Source organism: Miniopterus schreibersii (genome assembly GCF_964146895.1).
Source record: "Miniopterus schreibersii genome assembly, chromosome: 18".
Classification (NCBI taxonomy): Eukaryota; Metazoa; Chordata; class Mammalia; order Chiroptera; family Miniopteridae; genus Miniopterus; species Miniopterus schreibersii.
This window is the reverse complement of record NC_138121.1, coordinates 15111842-15129519: the sequence shown is the minus strand read 5'-3', so window position 1 is coordinate 15129519 and position 17678 is coordinate 15111842. Positions and strand designations below refer to the sequence as shown.

At 47.7% G+C, this 17678-nt stretch overlaps 1 long non-coding RNA gene across 1 annotated transcript in view; it reads right to left on the bottom strand.

The window, feature by feature from the left end:
• Positions 1-17678, bottom strand: part of LOC308547606 — a 62727-nt gene that overhangs the window by 20553 nt on the left and 24496 nt on the right. The window lies entirely within an intron of this gene.

Here is a 17678-nt window from a genome sequence, read left to right as displayed (position 1 = left end):
CTTCCCACCAGGAAGCTGAGTTGGCGTATTATCCCATTTTAAAGGTAAGACAGGTAAGGCCTGGAGAGGTAGAACCTACTCAAGTGGAGCCAGGCAGCAAATGGCAAAGCGAGGATTCAAACACCAGTCTGTTTTTACAGTCAGGATGGGGAGCCCTGCCCCATGAGCAACCCATAACCAAGCCTGGGAAAAGCCATGTCTTGTTCTGATGCCCCAGGACACCCAGACATGCCACTAAGGCAGTGAACACGAAGCCTGCCATTCCCCCCGGCAGTTTTTCCTAACCACCACACTGTGATTTTCCCTTTCATTTATTTTTCCACACAGCCACATAAAGAGAACATAAAGAAAACATAATAAAAGAGCTCCCAAATTAGAGATGGGCCATAATGGCAGAGAAGTTTAACTATAAATAGAAGAAAGCCAGCCTCTCCAAACAGCCCTTAAGATGGTCTGATTAGGCAGAGTCCTGTACCCTCTCATTAAGTGGCCTCACTGTCGTACCTTGGGCCCTGGGAGGCGGCTGGGTGGGGCAGCTGGGTGGGGAGGTCAGTGGGGCTGGGGGGTGCTTACTGGGCATGCTACATAAACTTTTGGGGAGGGAGTTTCAGCATCCATCTATTGTGGGCAGCATTTCCTCTGTTGAGGTGGGAGTCTGAAGGCAGGTCTGGGGGTAGGTTGTAGACAGGAGTCACCTGAGCTTGGGCAAGATGCCTGTCCATCCTCTCAGGACACATTTTTAGACATGGACAATGGATATTCAAGGAGATTCAGAAGCAGCTGGTTTGGCACCATTGACAGCTGACCTTCCTTGGGTATTTACTGTATGCCAGGCCTAGTATTTCCCACAAATGACCTCATTTAATCCTCCCAACAGCCCTGTGAAGTAGTACTATGATTGCCCTTATTTTACAGATGATGCTCAGAAAGTTAAACAACTTGCCCAGGGTCACACAGCAGGTAAGAGGTAGAGATAGGGTTTGAATCCAGGAAGCTGCCTCGAGTGCCCATGGGTCTAACCACGACACACACTGCTTCCCTGAGAAGGCTGTGGAAGAGATCTACATCAGCCCTGATGGAATCTTTGGCAGGGGGCCATTGGGCTCTGGCCTCAGCCCTATCTGGTTTGACAGGCCCTGGATAAGGAAAGAGATAAATAATTTTCTAGCAATGTTTGAGGATGTCAGGAAGCCAGGAGGGACAGAGGAAGGGAAGGATGGCTGACGTGAAGAATGATGTGCACAATCCTCAGAGCTACCTGGTAGGAGTGACAAATTGTATTCATTAGAAGGTGAAATACCTAAGGGAAATGTGAAAAGCTGGGATTAGCCCCCAGAAACAGGACTGATGTTGGGGGAAGGCTGTGCCATGTTTTAAAAGATACCCATCGAAGTGGTTGGTAAGAGAGGTCCACATACAAGAAGCTGGCCCAGGGTCACAGGCCCCAGTGTCGGTAGGCACTGGGGCTATGGGTCCCATGGGTTGAGGATACCCAGGGACATCCAGCTTAAAATAAGTTCCCTGGGCTGCAGATATTCAAGTTCATGGGCCTCAGAGTCCTTAAGTTCAAGAGTCACCAACCCTAGATCTGAGGGCACCAAGGGCCACAGATCTGGGCTCCTGGCATGTGTCTCCCTCTTCCTCCCACCTCCCTGGCCAGAAAACTATCCCAGTAGTTACAAATAGGTTTGTGGCCACAGTGTCCAAGGGCAGTGAGGCTCTGCCAGGTGGGGATGGTTCTGCATGGCATCAAGATGCCTAGCACAAACAGGGGCCTCCAAGGCTGGTATGAAGTACTCTTGGGTGGGTGACCCAAAGGATGATGCAATCTGAGGATTTATCCCAGAGGACAGTGCCAAAATAAAGGAGGAGAGAGGCTGTACCACTCAGCCTTGGGAGAACCCAGGGTACTACCAGGGGAGGGTGCTTGAGGGGCCAGGAAGGAGCCATTATGCAGGAAAGAGCAGAGCTAAGGAAAAATGGGATTGTTTTACACCCCTAGGTTTCCCTGGGAAGAGGGCAGAGCCAGTTCTTCCCTCAGGGCGCCACAGCGCCTGACTGTACTCAAACCTAGGAGGCACATCAGACGCAAAATGGATGGCCACCTGGGAGGTGGCTAGTGCTCACACCAGAGTCCTGAGATTTATAGAAAAGGAAATGTTCTACCTTCATTAGGTGGAACAATCATCAAGACTATTCCTTCATTGGAGGAACAATCATCAAGACTGCTTCCGGGGGGAGGGGGGGCTGCCTGGTTGTCTTGCACAGACCCCAAAGTGAAGGTCTTCTACTGTCTATCAGAAGCCTGATCACGGTGCTCAGGGTGGCTTCTTCCCTGGAGCCTCAGACTGACCCAGACTACTCAGATCCTAGGAATGACCTAGAAAGCAAAATAAGGGGCCATGAGAGACAGCATTAGCCTAGCCTGGACTCCCCAGGACCAGCCTCTCCAGGGACCTAAGTCAATGATCAGAAGGCTGGCTTCTTTCTCCTGTGTGATGTGCTGGTACTAATAAGGCCATTGCTGTGCAAATTTACAGAACCTCTGATTTCACAATCACCGAGGGCCTTGGAAGTATTAATTAAGGCTCAAAACCCCTGGAGCCTGGAGCAGATTCTCATTAACCTCATTCTGCAGAGGCTACAACTCTGCTTCCTTCCCAGAGTCTGTGGATGTGGCAATGGCTCTAGCCCTGGGAGCCAGACTGGCAGGGCTCCCTCCCATGTCACAGGGTGGCAGGGCAGAGAAGCTTTGCGGCTCCTGATGACTCCATGACACTTATGTCAGAGCCAGGTTCAGACCAGACAAACCATAGCTTCTATTAGAGTAGCCAACATGGAAAGGATTTCCTGCCTTACTGCTTTAACAAAAATATTTTTTAAAAGCGGCATTATTGAAATATAAGTCACATACCACACACTTCACCCACTGAAAGCATTCAATTCAATGGCGTCTAGTATATTCACAGAGTTGTGTACCCATGACCACAATCAATTTTAGAACATTTTCATTGCCACAAAAAGAAACCCTGCACCCATTGGCCATGACCCCTGATTTTCCTGGCATCTAACCACTAATTGATCTATCTACTTTCTGTCTCTACAGATTTGCCTGTTCTGGGTTATTTTTATTTATTTTTGTTGTGATAAAATATATAACATAAAATTTACCATTTTAACCATTTTTAAGCACCCAGTCCAGTGGGATTAATTACATTTGTGTTGTGGTACAACCATCACCAGCTCCTGATGTACAATGTTTCTGTGCATGTGTAATCCCACTGGATTTAGCCAGGGGGTTCCCATATTTAGATTCTCACTAGAGAAGCCAGGGGGTTTCCACGTTTAGATTCTCACCAGAGAAACCAGGGTCACTCCTGTCTAAGCTGGGCAGACACATACAGGCTCCCAAGCAGAGGACCAGCCACAGAAAGAGAACTGAACACATAAGTGAGCCCAGGGCCTAGACCTTCCACCCAACTCAGACTTTGTGCTCAGAGCTGTGAGAGGCACCGCCTGACCATGGTACAGGGCCAGCACCTTAGAGAGATACCAAGGGTATCATTCTTTGTACCATCACTTCAGTCTTTCTTCCTGGATTGCAAACTCCCTTGAGAGTCTGGCAAAGCTAGGAATTCCTCTCCCTGTGGAAATGTACCCACAAAGAACCTTCAAGGTCACTCACCCTCCTACTCCTATGGTTGGGCTCTGGCCACATCTTCCTGTAGGTTTCTATACACAAGTTGGGAGCCATGTGGCTTGCAGGCATTAGAGGGGATTAACTGGACATGGTGCTGCAGCTGGTGGAGGCATCAATTAGTGCTTGCTGAATGAGTGATCAAGTGAGTAGATGGATGAGAAAATATACAGAGTCCCTGGCACAGTGCCTAGTAGGTGCTCAGAAACAGTGGCTGTGATTAATATGTTTTTTGGGTTTTTTTAACCCTCATCTGAGGATATATTTATTGATTTTAGAGAGAGAAGAAGTGAGGGAGAGAGAGAGAGACATCGATGTGAGAGAGAAACATCAATCAGTTGCCTCTAGTGCACACTCTGACTGGGGATCGAACCTGCAACCGAGGTATGTGCCCTGGCAGGGAATTAAACTGCCAAACTTTTCTTTGGTGTATGGGACCCACCCCAACCAACTAAGCCACCCATCCAGGGCAATATGTGTTTTTTTTAAAGTCAGGTTTAACGAAGAAGTATGTACATACACTAAATTCACTCTTTGTAGTATAAAGTTCTATGGGTTTTGGTAAATGCATAGTCATATAATCACAACCACAGCCAATATATAAAATAGTTCCATCACCCAAAAAGGTTCCCTTCTGCCCCTTTGTAATCAATTCCCACTCCTCCACCCTCCACCCCCAGGCCCTGGACAGCCTTGGTCTGTTTTCTGTCCCTATAGTTTTGCTTTTTCCACAATGTAAATGGAATCAATAGTATGGAGCCTTTGGAGTCTGGCTTCTTTTACTTAGCATAACACGCTTGAGACTGATCCCTATTGTTGCTCATACAAATAACTGATTCCTTTTTATTACTGAGTGGTAACCCACTATATGGATATACTGCAGTTTTTCCATTTGCCAGTTGAAGGACATTTGGGTTGTCTCTATTTGGGGGTAATTGTGAATAAAAGTCTGCTATAAATGGTTGCATACAGGTTTTTGTGGGACTCTAAGTTAATTTTTTCTTGGGTAAATGACTAGGAATGGAATTTCTGGGTTGTATAGTAAATGTATTATAAGATGATGCCAAGTTGTTTTCCAAAGTGGCTGTGCCATTTTGCATTCCCTCCAGTCATGTCTAAGAGTTCCGATTGCTTTGAATCCTGATCAACATTTAGTATTGTCAGTTTTTTCTTTTGACCATTCTAATAGATGGGGCATGTAGCTTGTGACTGGCCAGGCTTCCAGATCCAGACCTAGCTCACCTAGAGGGCTAGGAGCACCCAGGCCATTTCGAGGCCTATGCAGAGGCAGAAGGCAGGAGGCAGGCTCAGGGCTGTGGCAGGAGCCTCACTTTGCTCAAACTGAGTGGGTGTCTGCTGTCTCACAAAGTCTGGCTGGCTGGGTGGTGAGTTAGGCCAGGCTGTAAGAGATGGTTCACCTGGGGCACAGATGAACTTGTGGTACCAGAAGTGGGAGTAAAGGATGGGGTGGAACTGCCCATGTCAAAGATCCCATGATTGCCTCCCATGAGCTTCACTCCAAACCTGTCAGGAAAGAGGTGCTGCCCCATTTAATGGGTAGAGCTCCACAAATGGGATTGTCTACTTCTGCACCCAAAATAGGCACTCCAGTGACTCCTGACCAGATCCTGTCACCTGCCCTACTGCATGGCTTCTACTGTCTAGATTCCCAAGGGAGAATCCAGGGGGTAGGGCCTCAGCCTTCACCTTGCCATCCAGAGATGCCCAGACCCAGGTCTCTCATCCTTCCCCCATTTTTCTGTCTCTTCCACTGACCATATCCCTAACCCCCAGTGAAGCACTCGCCTGGCCCCACCAGCCTGGCCCTCAGATAGGGCTCATTGTTCATCTATCCCTGTGTCTAGTCCCTGCTGGCAGATTTCAGAGAGGTGACCACTGCCTCTGGCTTGCTTTCTCGGGAGTCTTGGCACCCTCCAGCCCCTGCCCAACTGTAGATATGCTGGCTGAGGCCTTACTCTCCTCCTACCTTCCTTCTCTGGCTGCCTCCCACACCAGCTCCCCATCCTGCCTAAGACTGGTACAGTGACAGAAGCTGATAAAGACAGAAGGTCTGCAAGGGTTGGTTCATCAGGGAAGATTTCCTGCAGGAAGTGAAGGAACTGAGCTGGGCTAGGGGTTAGGCAGGGTTTGGGAGAGGAAGAAAGGGATGGTCAAGGGGCAGGAGCAGGGGCACTGCTGGGGATATTTGGACATTACAGGGGAGGGCGGGAGCAGTCAGACTTGATGTTTGACTCTGGAAGTGCTTGGCAACCATCAAGCAGGCCAAGGTCAGTGGCTCATTTCCTCCCACTATCTCCATACCCGGACATATGGGAGCCTCAGGCCACCATCCTTCCCATGCTGGAGGTGAGAGCCCAAGGGGCTGAGGGACCATCTGCCTGGCCACTTGCCCCTCCCTTCTATCACTCATTCAGCAAGCAGCCAGGGCATGTCCTCTCCTCTGAGCGGGGCGGGGGGGGGGGGGGGGGGGGGCGGGGTGGCGACACACACAACGACAACAGAGAAAAGCCCTGAGGAAGCTTAGGGTAGGGCATGCCACCCTGGACTGTGCACCCCATATTTGTAGCTCCCACATGGCACCAGGAAGCCTGCGGGAGTGTTTGTTGCACAAACGCAGGACAAAGATCACAACCTCCCTCCCTGGGGTCCAGCCCCACCCCATTCTTCCTCATTCCTCCTCACTCACACGAGGCCCCACAGTCACCATAGGTGGGCTTCCTGGCATAGCTGCTGAGATTTATAGTGTGCCCTTCTGCTTCAGAGTTCCTGAGTTGTTGACAGGAATTCATTCCCCGAGTTCAGGGATGCGAGCCTGTACTATCTGGCGTGGGGCCAAACACCTCATCGCCAGGCCTCCCTCCTGGGGTTTCTTAGGCTGGCACCACCATTCAGGGCCTGCTTTGGCCTTTACCCTCAAACCCAGGGGAATGCCCTGGATTGACAACAAAGCCAGGCTCCTGCTTCGTGTGTTAGGTATTGTCTGGCTTATCACAAGCCTTGTCTCCTGGCACTGGGCCTATCCTGTCCCCACCCTGCCCTTCAGTTTCTCACCCAAACATGAGACAGCAAATTGCCTGCACCACTCTCCCCACTCCTGCTGCTGCTACCACTGGGACAGCGTGATGAACAGGAAAGCCACATTCACCCACTGGGTCTGACTAGGCAAACTCTCTTCTCTCAGTGGTTCGATGGGCAAGGGCAGGAGGGGTCCCGCTGGTGGTCCCACAGGGCAGGGAACAGGGCCAAGGTGGTTGTGATTCTGTGGCCACTGGATGCCTCTCACACTGCAGCTCAGAATGCCCAGCTCTGAGGTCCCCCGGGATCCCTTGAAGTCCATATGGACAAGCTTGGCCATTTCCGGTCAGGGTCTTGCTGCTCTCCCTCCCTCTCTGGGCCTCTGTTTCATCTCACATGAAATGAAAGGTTGAGTGGACCTCTATGCACCCTCCCAGCTCTGAAACATTAAGATTCTCTGGCTATAAATCCTGGGTACCAACTGGTTGACAAGTTGCAGCCTGAGCAGGAGAAACAAGAATGAACACTTTTGCTCTGCCTTCTCAGTCCCAGTTCTGAGGGAGGGTGTCCAATCCTCTACCCTCACAAGGCACAGACTAAAGTAGAACTTGCAAACACCAATTTACAGCCACTGTGATCAGGGCCCAAATCAGCTCCGAGAGGTAATGTGATTCTCTCTTGTCGCTGTCCAGTGGAGGTGGCACAAGGGATTAGAACCCAGGACTCTAGGTTTCTCTTGCATGGCACCGGCGCTCTTTCCTCCACACACACAAATTCAGCAGCCCCTGCCCATGGCCCCTCTCATCTTTCCTCCCCTGACCCCCACCCCTACACACTATTTTGAAGGTGAACTCTGGCTATGGTGAGTGACAGTCTGAGGTCACCTGTGGATGGAGCTTTCAGCAGGTCAGTCTAAATGACTGAAACGTGCCTGTATGGTGTAGAATTCACTGTGCGTAACCAGAAAAAGATCACATGATGTCAACGCTCAGTGATCACAGCTGAGACCCAGCTCCTTGACAGGCATCAAGCTGAGATCTCCCTGCCAGGCTCAGGTTTCTCCTCCCCTCCTCTTCTGCCCCCAAGGATGGGGTCTCCATGGGAAACTGAGGCTTTTCCTTCCTACAATTTCAAAGTCAGGCCCCAGGGAATCCTTCACTGCCTTAGGAATTCGAGCAAGAAGGGATAGCAATACCCTTGTTTTACAGGTGACTGACTAAGCCTCCAGAAGTCAGTCCATGCTGAGAGCTGCCAGACTTGAGTCAGTGACATTCTGCTAGACTGAGAGGACAGCTGTGGCCCCCACCTTCACCTCAGTGAAGGATGGCTGCTCAGGCAGAAGGTGATGGATGGGTGGGTGGGGAGATGTATGCTTTGGCTCACTCCTGAGCCAAATAGCTATCCCTCTATCCCTCCAACCATCCCTCCATTTATTTCTTATTTATGCATTCACTGTTTGGTGTGAACTGGGAGTAAGCAGTGCTGCTGAAGCCACAAGAGGAAAGAAATGGCATCGACAGGATTGATGGCACTGACTCCTCTCTCCTTCATCCCCATACCTTGTGCCTGCTTTGTCCTCCCACCGCCGCCACCTGCTCAGACCCTCCCTCACTTCTTCCTAATGACCTCCCTGCCCATGGTCTGTCCATTCTCAAATCCATCTCCCCACTGGCTACCAGGGTCCCTTTCTAAAACACAATCCTAATCTAACCACCATTTGTGACCCTCCCATAAGTACCATCCAAATCCCTTGGCAGGACTTGGAGGGTTGCACGACCTGACTCCAACCTGCCTGACTCATCTCTGGTTCTAAAGAGGTGCTGATGAATGTCGATGAATGAATGAATGAATAAATGAATGAACAAATGAATAGCATACTCCAAACTCTGGGAGGACTTACACTCTACAGACATCAGGAATCACACTCTGCCTGTCCATCAAGGCCAGGCCCCAGCAGTGGCCAGAGGGACAAGGACATTGGCCTTGCCCTCCAGTCCTGAATGCTGCTCCCCAGTCACTTCCTACAGGGAACAGACCTAGACCAGCAGCCTTCACCTAGGAGGTCCCAAGGGCTCTGGGACTCTCTATTCTATGGCTCCTCCAGGAACAGTCTGGCCAGAGGACCACCTCCTTGGACTATGGCTCTGAGCCAGGGACCAGGGCCACTCCCACAACTGGTTGGGGCCCTGACACCAGCTGAAATAATTTATTTATGAAAAAATTAGTTTCTGTGGAAATGGGGCTGTAATCTGTAATCTGTGCCCTCTTTAGGTCCAGCAGGATTTTCTCAAGTGCTGAGCTAGAGGAATGCCTTAGTTCATTATCCTCCTCAGGCCTTGTTCAGTTTCTTCAGCCCCTGGGGCAGTACCAATGACCAACAAGCCATGTCTGACACTATCTTTAGGAAGGACCTCCAGGATCCCTGTTCTTCCTGGTACTGAGCCCAAGGAGGCCATGTCTTGGGGCTTTAGCTGTAGTCACCAGCTGGGCAAATCCAATGGAGACTCAATTCTGAAGGTTCACTCTACAGTTTATAGCCAGTCAAAAAAGGGTATGTGAAAAACTCATACATTGTTGAAGGGAATGGAAAATAGAACAACTACTTGAAAAACAGTTTGGGGATTTCTTTAAAAGTTAAACATATATCTGTCATATGACCCAGTCATTCCATTCCAAGATATTTACCCAAGAAAAATAAAAGTGTATATCCACACAAACACTTGCATGCAGCTTATCTGTAGTAGCTCCTGCATTTCCCAGGTCTTGTAGACACCATCCAAATGTCCATCAACAGGCAGAGAGATAATCAAATTGTGGTATAATCCATACAATAAAATACTTAGCAATGAAAATATATTATTAATATATGCAACAACATGGCCTGACTGGGCAGGGGCGCCCCATCTCCACTCAGCCCCACAGCCTTGGCCTTTCCATTCTGCTCCAGCTTAAGATGAGCTGGTCTTTGTGTTGGGAGCTGGGCCATGCAGGTAGGTGAGTGTCTCCACTCTGCCTGCTCAATCAGGGAAGACGCAAGGGCCAGTACAAGAGGCTCAGGGGGAAATCAGTCTTTGGGGATCAAATATGGGAAGATAAATACCCAGAATTTATGCCTCTTAAGCTTCTAAGTTGGTAACTAGTGACATATGTGTGTGCCAGTGGCCTTAAGTCCCTGCACCATTAGGGAGGGAGGACAGCTAAGAGCCAGAGGCACTGCCTAGTGGTAACAAGCCTGGGCCCTGGTCAAACTATTTCCTGATGCCACAGACAGCTGATCATAGACCATCATAAATACTTTTTTCAAAACTCGAGTGACGCCAACGGAGGCTGCTGCTGTTGTTTATCCTTGAGCAGAACCAGCCATGAGCTAGTTGTTCTTGGGTCTCATTCTAGCTGGTCTAGTGACTGGTTTCCCACCAAAGGACTCATTAAAGGTCAGTCTCTCTCTAGCGCGGCTGGTATGGCTCAGCAGTTAAGCACTGACCTATGATCCAGGAGATTGAGGTTCGATTCTCCGTCAAGGCACATGACTGGGTTGCAGGCTCGATCCCCAGGGTGGGGTGTGCAGGAGGCAGCCGATCAATGACTGTCTTATCATTGATGTTTCTCTCTCTCTCTCTCCCTCTCCCTTCCTCTCTCTGAAATCAACAAAGATATATATCTTTTAAATTTTTTTAAAAAAGGTCAGCCTCCCCTAAAAGGTAACCTGTAGCACCTCTCTTGGAGATGGACTGTGTAATGTCGCATTGCTTGAAAATTTCTCAAGCTGCCATCCCAAAGTGAGGTCCTAGATACTCATTCTTAAGCTCATACATTCTAGTTTAGGAAAGGTGCTTAAGACTTTCAGCACCTCAGCATCTTTTGCGGCAAATGATCTGTAACTGATTCCCTTTCTTTCATTTCACAAGTATTTTTAGGGTACCTACTGCATGTGGGGCTCTGTATTAGATGCCTTTGGGAAGACAGATGAATACCCTACCAAATGGAGGCTTGCAGCTAGCACTCAGACACTCACTGACCCCAACAGCCAACAGAGCCACCAGCAAGGGTTTCTGGGGATGTGGAGAGTGAGGGTGATGGGTGTGGGGATGGGGGAGACTCAGCCCTGTTCTCAAAGAACTCATAGCCCAGTGGGGGTGTCAAGAGGCTAACACAATTCAGAATGCTCTGCCAATAGATCACAGAATGTTCTAGAATAGGTGTACCAGAAGGAAAATGAAAAGAGCAACTGTTTTATGTCATTCTCATTCACATCTCACTCTTCATCAGAGTTGGATAAGATGGTCTTTCTATTGGGTGTGTCAAGGTCAGGGCGGCTTTGTGGGAAGGGGCTGCTTGAATACTCTCTGAGAAATAAAGCAGAGGTTTGCCAGGCAGATAAAGAGAGGAAGGGCAGTCCAGGCCAAGGAGACAACACAAACAAATCTCAGAAAAACATCTTACGATGTGAGATAAGACGTGCCTTAAAAGAAGTTCAAACTTTGCTAAAGAATTTCAGAGAAATTCCCAAATTAAAAAAAAAAAAAGCAGTAATGTTTGCCTCTTGATACAGAATGTGTGCCTCAGTCTGGGGCAGGGCTAATTTTCCTTCCTCTGCTCAGTAGGGATTTCTTGGAGACAGTTCTTACTAAAAGCACTTAGTAATGTTTTCCTCTGAAGGCACACTGATTCCCCACTGGATAATTAGGACATAGCTGAACCTGCTGAGAATGGTTGTGCTCTTTAAAGAGTATAAACAGCAGAAGCCCAGGGACTAGGGCCCCTTAACTGATACATTTTATCCACATTTGCATCTCATTTCCATTTTGTAAGGAAGTCTACCTTTTTTTACCTGGGTGAGCTTGTTTAAAAAGATGTCTATTTTATGCATGTATACAGGTAAAATGGCAAAAAGTGCTGCATTTGATAAAAAGTGGCTTTGTTCTATAATCATAGGACTTTTCCTTCTTCCAGACCTGGGCTTCTCTATAGCCAATGCAATGATTTCCAACCTGCTCACCACCCTACCTGACTCTGAAATCTAGGTCTCTCTGGGCTGGGACCCTGCAATGCACACTGTTGGAGTATACGTGTCCAGACTGCCTGGCCAGACCTCACCTCCCAGGGAACTGACATAAGGGCCATGGGGACAGAAATGATTGAGGTTAAGCTCAGGGAAGGACAGGAATTCCCCAACCAACACCAAATGAGACTTGGGGAACAGTATATTTTGAATTTTGGGAACTCTCACCAGGGAGAAAATGCTATCCACAGAAAGCAGTGTCTTTGAGTTTGGAGACACATTAAAACACTCTTGGTGTCAGGGACAGCTGTGGTGACCAGGGCTGGCAGGGGTGGCCAGGTGGGAGGACTGGCCAGTCATGGAGAGGGGGGAGTCAGAATTGACTGTGGGAGGTTCCTGCATGGCCCCAGGGGACTCCCTTGTTCTAGATCTCTAGGGGCAAGGGGGGCGCTCCTGGCCTTCTGGCCCCAGGGAGTGGTTCCTCTGGGAATAGATGCTCACTAGTGGACTTCTAAACCCAAGGGGAGTGTTTTCCTCAGAGGTTCAGCCCACAAGCCAAGTCACTCAAACCACCTGCACTCAAACACCCTTGTAGGCCTGATGGTGGCACTTGGGGAATGCTTCTGAGGCCATGGGTCCAGACTCCCCCAGGGGCCCTTCATGCTCTCTAGCACTGCAGTGGGTAGGCAGGTATCTTCCCTGGCCCTGGCACCTGGCCCAGCCTGGTTGGCCTACAGACTTCCGTCTGAGGGGTCAAACATTGGCTGGTACTGCAGGGTTTGGAGGAGGATGGGGAACTCTGGGCATCAGCCCCCAGGGCCTAAGTGTGCCGAGCACAAGCACTGTGTGCCAAGAACGATGCTAGGCCCTCTACCTTCATTTTCTCATTTAATTCTCCCAGCCATCTTATGCAGTAGGTGAGGCTGAGGCCCAGAAAAGAAAAGGGACTTATTCAAGGTTACACAGCATAAGAAGATCTGCCAACTTCTGTTTTGGGGGATATCGTTGCTGAAAACAACCAAAAATGCTGAGTGGAATATGAAAATGCTTTCTGAAAGCATCCATGGACTGGCAAGAGAGCAAGCAATAAGGCCACAACTGGAGGGAGGCAAGAACGGAGAGGGTAAGGAGCACGGCGGTTTTTTTGGCTTTGTGGATATTTGTTGATATAGATATATCAGAATCTCAGTTTGAATGGCCTTGGGGGGGAATATGGATAAATGTCAAAACTCAGGGCCTGTCCTGAGTGGAGAATTTACCAGGAGACCCTCCTAGATTAAGCTGGCACCCTAAAAGGCCTCACCCCCAGGGCAATGGAAAAGAAGGGGGTGGGGCTGTCCCTGAGAAGTTGTAACTGCAAGCCAGTCTTCACACAGAGTAGCAGCCCAAGTTCCCATCATTTGGGTGGTTCAAAACCCAAGTTATGAATCTAGTTAAAAATGCTCCCGGACTGCTAATACGCTGAGGCACCAGGCAGAAGGATGTGAAATCCTCTCTGGAGGAGGGCGTCTTCATCCTAGGCCTCGACAAATACCCACCAGTAAACATGCAAGTATATGGGGTAGTACACAAGCCAAAAATAACCAAGCACACAAGGAAACAATGAACAAGAACCAGCAGAGACAACAGACGGTAGACACAGACCTATGAGAACTTCAGATAATGGAATTATTGAGTACAGATTTTAAAACAGCCATGCTGACTCTGTTTAATGAAACAAACTTGAAAATATCGGCAGGAAACAGAAAACTATAAAGATTGATCTGACAGAGTTGCAAAAGAAGCAAACGGAACTTCCAGACATGAAAAATGTCATGACTGAAATTTTTAAATGCAGCAGCAGATTAGACTTAGCTAAAGAGACAATTTGTGAACTGTCAGATGGATTAGAATATAAGCAACAGAAACCAGCACAGAGAGACCACAAGATAGAAAATACGGAATCAAGGTTAAAAGACACAGAAAAGAGTGGTCTATGGTCATTAGGAGTTCTAGGAGGGAGAGAAGAGAATGGAAAGAGGCAATACTCAGAGAGAGATTGGCTGAGAATTTTCCAGAATTGATAAGAGACACCATTCACAGATGTTAAGAATCCCAAGGAATTCCAAGCAGGATTTTTAAAAAGAGGAGAAAAATAAATAAGTGCTTAAATGTATATAGTGAATTACAGAATGAGAGAGAGAGAGGGAGGGAAGGAGAGAGAGAGGGAAAGAGAGAGAGAGAGAAAATGTCAGTGTATCTTAGACTAATAGCCGATTTATCAACAGCAACAAGAGAAGCTGGGAGTGGAAGGGGCTGACAACCCAGAATTCTTTATCCAGGAAAATATCTTCCATGAATGAGCATAAAACAAACACATTTTCAAACAAACAAAAACTGAGAGAATATGTAACCAGGGAACTCTCACTAATGGAGATTGTAAGGGATATGTTAGGCAGAAAGAAAATGATCCCAGATGGAAGATCTGTGAAGCAAGAGGTATAAAGAACCAGAAAAAGTGACAAATATGAGTGTAGAGCTGAACAAACATTGGCTGTGAAATATAGTAACTGTTATAAGGTTCTGTACAATTACAACAAAATGAGATAGAATTAGAGTACATGACAATAATATACCAGTTAGGAGGGGTTAAACAGAGTTAAGATGCTTTATGATTTTGCATTAGGGAAGAGGAAGGTAGAGGAATTGACTAACTTTAGACCTTGATAAGTACGCATGTGGTAATTTCTAGGGTAACCACTAAAAGGAAAAAACAAACAAAGTGTGTAACTTTCAATTAGTAGAGGAGAAAAAGGCCAATAATAAAAAATAATCAATCCAAAAGAGAAATAAACACAAAAATATCAGAAAAAATAGAAAGCATAAAATAGGATAGTAGATTCAAAATCACCGTGTGTGTGTGTGTGTGTGTGTGTGTGTGATGAAGCTGGGTCTAATTTCTGGCTCCACATGGCTTTGGAAAGTCATCTTCCATTCCCAGAGCACCCCTACTATCTCCTGACACAGCCCCAGCATTACTGGCCTACTGCACGTGTCTGAGCACTACTAGGTTCACATCCTGCCCTTTCCAGTGATCCTCACCCCTATCAATGCTGGGCTCCCTGAGGTAAGAGATAGCATATGGCATCAGCTATGATCATGTGTTGATCGCTTACTGTATGCAGGCACATACTGTGCACACCACAGCAACACCTACATTTACTCCTCACAACTACTCTATGAGTTGGTTTTAACATCATCCCAGTTTTACTGATGAGGAGACTGAGGCATTGAGAAATAAACTAATTTGCCCAAGGTTGCCCAACTATGAAGCAACAAAGCTGGGTCTGCCTATCTGATTCAGACGTCCTGTCCTTAAGCACTAAGCTGGCTTTCAACAATTTTTTAAAAACTGTACACATAATATAAAATTTACCATCTGAACCAGTTTTACATATCCAGTTCAGCGGTAATAAGAACAATCACATTATTGTACAATCACCACCAAAACATCCATTTCCAAAACTCTTTTCATCTTATAAAACTAAAACTCTGTAGCCATTAAACAACTTCCCTTCCTCCTCCCCCAAGCTCCCGGCAACCACCATTCTACTCTGGCTCTTGGCTTTCAAGGATTTGTACAGATTGGTCCCAAGCTCTGGTCTCAGCATATACTCAAGCAACACATTCTCTATTCTGTCCTCTGAACATGCCCTGCATGATCCTAATTCCTTGCCTTTGTTTATACAGAGCCCTCCTCCTAAAATTTTCTTCTTCAATCCTTACCCTTCTGGAAATCTCATCTTAAAGAGCTCTTGCCTTTAGTGACTGTCAGGGACTCGCATCACACTCAAGTGTGTTCATGCGTCACCTGCCCTGTTAGGCGGTGAGTGTACTGACACCCAAGACTATGCTGGGTTCATCCTTCAGCCCTCCAGAAGTACCCTCTTTGGTACATAATGTACTTGCTTTCTGAATTCTTTAAATCTGGTTCAAGCAGATGAGTGGAAGCTGCACACAAGCAGAACCTTTCCCAGGCAGCACAGTTTGGAGGACAAGGCACTTTCTCTGGGAGCTTGGCACGTGAAGCATTCGTGCACATGCTGTGTAATTATCCCAACCCGTCTCTGTGTGAAGCAATGGAGAAGTTTCTGTGGGAAGGACACTCCTGAGTGGACCTTCATTTCTCTAGCCTTCAGAGATGAATATGAGCTTCTATTAACCTCAAGCCTCCAACTGGGAGAGCAGTACGCATCTCTGTGCCACCGTTGCCTGTTTTCTTTCTAGAATTCATGGGGAAACTGTAAATTGCAGCTGGCAAACCTCTCATCTTCCTGCCAAGACTTAGACTCAGGCAAAACAACTCAAAGCGATCCATATAGATTGGTGGATGATGCCAGGTGCTGAGGAGATTTGATGGAATGAGGAAGGATGAGACCTGTCTGCCCAGGAGGAGCTTACAGTCTAGGTGTGGAGATTAGACACATGGGAAAGCTATGCAGAGGGAAATGGGATGTAGCCTAATTACCAGTTTCAGGCCATAGAGGAAGAGGTTTTGCAAGACTGAGCCTCAGAGACAGGCTTAGTATATGTGGGGACAGCCAGGCCTGAAGATGCCAGGGCAGGAGCAGGCCCATCTAGCTAAGAGAAACTGGGAACCAAGCTGGTTCTCGGAAGACTGAGTGCAGGAGCACTTATGCATGCAAAGCTGAGGAAAGGGGGAGGGTATACATCAGGTAAAGGGCATGGGTGACCCTGAGGGGGCCAGCATGGCTGGGTGGACAGGAGGTTGATGAAAGGGCAGGGGAAAGAGGCCAGGGTTGGAAACGGGCCAGGCTGAGAAACTTGAATCTTGATGGGAACAGTGAAGCACCCTGGAGGGCCTGAAGCATATATCAGACCCCCTCTACCTCCTTTCCTCCACAGGCTCAGTGCTGTAAGATGACCCCTGGATCCTACAGGAGCACTCCTTTTCTGGACCTAACAAAAGGCAGAAGGAAAAATAAAGCCCAGAGATCTATTTGAAAGAGGGAAAACCAACGTCTCCTCAATCTAGTTCTTTGACTTGCACCCAAGACCTTAAATATACCTTTGAAACCCTTCATCCATTGAAGATGATTTTCTTTGAGACCATAAAAGAATGTGGGGCAGCAGTTTGTCTTGTTGGCAGAAAAATTCCACATGTAACTTGTAGTATTTATAGGATGGGAAGCACTGGCCTGGGAGGAGAAGGTCTGAGCCTGGGTCCTTTCTGGACCCAGGGGTGAAGACAGCCTGTGATGAGCCAGTTGGGTGATTTGGACAAGTCACTGAATCTTACGAAACCTCAGTTTGCTCACTCCTGATATGAAGACAGCAACCGCTGCCCTCACTCAGGAAAGCAGCCTACCTTCCACACACATGGGTTTCTTCAAGTGCCAATAGAATGTCAGGCTAATTGAGATTCCAGTTTGGTTTTTAGAATTCTAAGAGTCTGGTTAGCTCTCCCAGTGGGGAATTCCAGACCCTTCCAGGAGACAGATGTCTGGGAAGAAAAATTGTCACTAGAAATAGCCATCAAGAGTGAAATGGCCTCAAAGGGATGCTGTCCGGTCTCTGCCTCCATGATCAATGCCAGATGGTGCTCCAGGGCATTCAGAGGTGGGGGGGGAGAGGAGCGTTAGTCCTCTGTCCCCACCAAGTGCTTAAGTCAGAGGCTGAATAGTTTAGGAGACATCAACTACTGGAATAGGATGGTGGCTTCATGAAGAGGTGGAAATGGAGGGGTGGTGAGGAGAAAACAGTACTAAGTGAGAACACCAAGAATCTTGAAAAACTAAAAATGGCTGAACCTAGACCCTTACATCACACCATATACAAAAATTAAAATGGATCTAAATGGAACTAAAGCTATAAAATAACTAGAAGAAAATATAGGAGAAATTCTTCGTGGCTTTGGATTTGGCAAAGATTTCCTAAACAGTA